Here is a 4382-nt window from a genome sequence, read left to right on the forward strand (position 1 = left end):
AAATTGATCAATTGAAAGAGACATTTTAACATCTAAATCCAAATTGTTCCAAAGTTTTGGGGCACAGATGGAAAAGGCCCTTTCTTCACCCAACATTTCTGGACCTAGGCATGCGGAGCTGATGGTCATTTGAAGATCTTAAAATAACGAGATGGTGCGTACATTTCCATAAGTTCTGAAAGGTAATTTGGTGAGCACTGATGTAAAGATCATAGTTCGGATAATCGCCCCTGCCTTCGATCCTCCTCTCTCACTGAGTCAATGTATTCTGTCGCTGCAATGTCCCAGATTTGTCTAACGAGGCGTGACAGGCACAAAATAGAAAAAACAAGATTTCTATGTGCTTGTGTTTTCATATTCGTACCTGGGTAGTTCAGACCGGCAGTGATGTGTTGTTGTGTGGGCAGTTGGCCCTCCAAGGGCACTGGATTAAGTCGAGAAGTCTCGATAGCTTTTCCCCGTTGTTGAGATTAAGCATTGTCAGATCCAAAGCTGTGCTCCCCGACGTCGTTTTGGCTCGCCATGGAGTACACCATTTACCTCTACTTACTCTGAGGTATCGAATAAACGGGGGGGGCATATTTAATCTCGGATCGTACCCCTGTTCTAGTAGGAACACATCTGTTTTATTTCTCCTTCAGTGAATAAAAGAACAAGAGATCATGAAATTTTCAGTGATTTTAGAAAGTTACTGTGACAACTTCTCCTACTCCTATGTAGGAACAAACCAGTTTCATAAAAAAAATATAAACCAAAGTTCAAAAGTTTTTTAAATGCTCAGAAAATTGAGGTAGCTAACCTGGAACCGGTAAGCCTACTCATACTGAGGGCAATTTGTCATTTACACACACAAAAAAAGAAGTTTCATTCAGATATTTAGATTCTAGATTGTAATTATGTTTCACATGATCATCAGTCTGTGGCAAACTGGAAAATAATAAACGGGGGGTATGGAATAAGGAGCAGAGAGGGGGGGGGCGCTTATTTGATGCCTAAGAGTAATAAAATAATAATAATAATAATGGATTGCATTTATATAGCGCATATCCACTCATGCAATGCTCTATGCGCTTAACATGATACATATTATGGATTTACAAATCAATTTTAAAGGTATATAGTGTTACATACTCGTGCAAACACATATTCACGCACGCACGCACCACATACACATACACACATACGTACACACCTACACACATACGTACATATGCACATGCAAACTCACAACGATCTACAGCTTGGGTGGATTCTGTCTAATCGAAATATGATGAAAATAGAAATGCTTTTAGTTTCTTCTTTAAAATGTCTAGATTTTCTGCTTCTCTGATAGTTTTTGGAAGCCTATTCCAAACAAGTAGGGCAAAATATGAAAAAGAGCGTAAAAACAAATGAAAAGCAAGGAGAAAAAGTTGCAAACGCACTCAACTCGAGCAAAAGTGGTGTTTGTCCTTCCTTTGCGCGACCGCTGCGTGCATCAGAACAGCGAAGTTGTTTTTGGGGTTCTTTTTTGTGTGTTTTTGTTTTTTTGTAGAGAGAGAGAAAAGAACGGCGGTACAACGTCCCAGCAGACCAAGTTACTAGATTAAATCCTCCTCGTTCTGGATTCGAACTCATATCTTTTGTGTGTATAATGGCGCGGCGAAGCACAATTACTGCTACATCACAGACGCTGACTCACACACAAACACACACACACACACACACACACACACACACACACACACACACACACACACACACACACACACACATACACACACACACAAACACACTCTTTCTCTCTCTTTTTCTCTCTTTCTCTCTCTATTTCTCTCCTTCTCGCTCTCTCTCTCTGTCTCTCTCTCTCTCTCTCTCTCTCTCTCTCTCTCTCTCTCTCTCTCAAACTAGTCTCTCTGATTGTATATCAATCCCAGCAACAAAAGAAACACACGTCACAGACCACCGCATTGTCCACCGTGTTAGTAGAGTACGGGTACGTAAAATAAAAGGTAGCCAACTTTCTCGATTCAGAATCATTGTGATCGAGGTACGTCCAAAAAAGAGAAGTGATCTTTTCAGAAAATGACGTCACCATTATTCCGGTGTTCAAACAAAACGAAAGTGTTCCGCATTAGATCTACCTCACGCAAACATTACAGTATTACAGTGAGCGATTCTTCCTTCTTGAGTAGTGTTTACCCTTCGATAGGGTATACATCAACGGGCTGTGACACTTTTCTCTAACTAAATGTGGCACAACGTGGTGGAATCAGGCGCTCGTCAATTTTTGGCATATTATTATGGAGTTATTGGTATCAAAAGTCTTTAGTTTAGTTTAGTTTTAGTAGAGGTTTTACGGTGATTGCAACTGCATAAGGTCATATGAGCGCCAGAAGATTAGAGGTGTTACAAGAGAGTAACAAACATAAAAAAAGAAAAAGGAAAGATAAGGAGGATAGACGTTTGATAGGAAAAAAGAAGCATAATAAGTCTGTTCACTTGTCTTGCTTTCGATGAAAAAAGCATCCATTTATCTTGGATACAAGTCAAGATATTGGGGATTGAAGGAGGCGAGGGTCGCCTGGTTTCAGAGGTAAAATTAGCGAGAAAATGACCGCCAAATTTTAGTTGTTTCCTAAGCTTGAGAGTCCATAGAAACCTAAAATTTGCATGCACATGTTTTATGCCTTAAATCAACCTTTTTTCCAGTAAAAATCCACACAGAAATGTGTTTTTAAATTGGAATGGAAGGTGTTGAGCCAAAAAACAAAAAGTCGATAAAAATTCGCCAACCTGCGGAAAAATGCCAGTTCCTTCACTTTCAATTTCATTATTTTGACGGGTGCCTGATTTCACCACACTGCCTCACAAATGTGTTGAGAAGAAAACGATGCCCCGTGACTTCCTGCAAGAAACAGAGAAAGAATCATTGACCAAGTGCAAGCCGGGGAGAGCCCCCCCCCCCCCACCCCCAGGTCGTTTAATGCTATGTGTGTGGCCTTGTCAACGAAGTGTCACCTTTATTTGTGCTTACTAGCTGCCGGAAGCACTTACTATGCTTAGGCTCACTATAATTTTTCGCACGTTCCAGGCAATACGTTTTTGTGACGTCATCGCCCGGATGACAGGCACTAAAAATGATGTGCGCCCATTTGCCGCTTGCCGAAGACAGGCAAAATCTCGAGTCTGTGGTTTGACCTAGAATCTGGTTTGACGCTACACAGAGCTGACCTGGGTCTAGATAGGTCCAAATCTAGGCCATGAAGCCTTCAGATATAAATTATTGCCCCAATTGCTTTTAAGAACGGCTCAAATCTATGGAATCTCATGTAAAACAATTATTTCGAGCGAATAATTTATTATATATAATTGGGACCAAAAATATGCCTATGGTTCAAAATCATCCGTTTTCCTGGGTGAATCGAGGAGCCGCTGCAGCTATTCCACGCAAGGCAAAAGACCGTGCATGTACGAAAATCGTGTTGCACGATAAACTTTGCGTGATACAAGGAAAATATCTAATTTTCATACATTGCTTTGCCTGGAGTCGGCAAAAATTAACAAGTGGGTGCGAGGCATTACACTTACAACAGTAATAAGTTACAGCACCGGCAGTTGGCAGATGTCGTGTGACGTCAGCATGCCAAGAACGCGCCATTTTGTGTAATCAGTGATCAACTGTGAGTGTGGCAGCCATATTGAAACGGCTTGAACCGGCGTCTGTGGTGCAGCGGTTATTATACGGCCACTTCGCTGTCACACACAGGAGACCCAAGTTCGATTCCTAAGTGAGAAGAAATTTTATCGACTGCCAGGTGTCTCGGTCTTTCAGCTGGGATGTTATATCTCCCTCAGGCCTGGTTGGCCCTCAAAGGCAGGGTCGGTTAAGCCGCAACCAAATTAAGGGTGCGGATATTAACACCACCACCATTTCTACCACCACCAACAACATACAAATCAAATATAGCAAATTGCAGCTAAGAACAAAAGAGAAAAAAGACCTCCCCAAAAAACCCGCCCCCTAAAAAAAAAAAACCCAACAAAAAACACCCCCCCCCCCCCCCCGGATCCCGTTAATAAATCGATAAAAATCGATCAGATATCCACATGTTCGGAATTGAAATAGGACATGGGCCATAAAATGTGGTTGTTTTGCTAGAGAAAGTGACGAGGATATGCAGAATATCAATTATATCATATTCGAATGATCATTGCTTAGGCCTACGTACGCATGTTACCCTGATATTTATTTGCCCTAGTCCGCTCCCAGCCAGCATGATTATGGCGGCCCAAAGTCAATTTGATGTCGGACAAACTTAATGTCCGCTCCCGGCCCGCTGTTGCCGCTGCAGGCGGCTGGGGCTCATTTGCACCTTCGGATTCATATCGGCCCTACGTCG

The sequence above is a fragment of the Aplysia californica genome, unplaced genomic scaffold, assembly GCF_000002075.1.
Source record: "Aplysia californica isolate F4 #8 unplaced genomic scaffold, AplCal3.0 scaffold00189, whole genome shotgun sequence".
NCBI classification, from domain to species: domain Eukaryota; kingdom Metazoa; phylum Mollusca; class Gastropoda; order Aplysiida; family Aplysiidae; genus Aplysia; species Aplysia californica.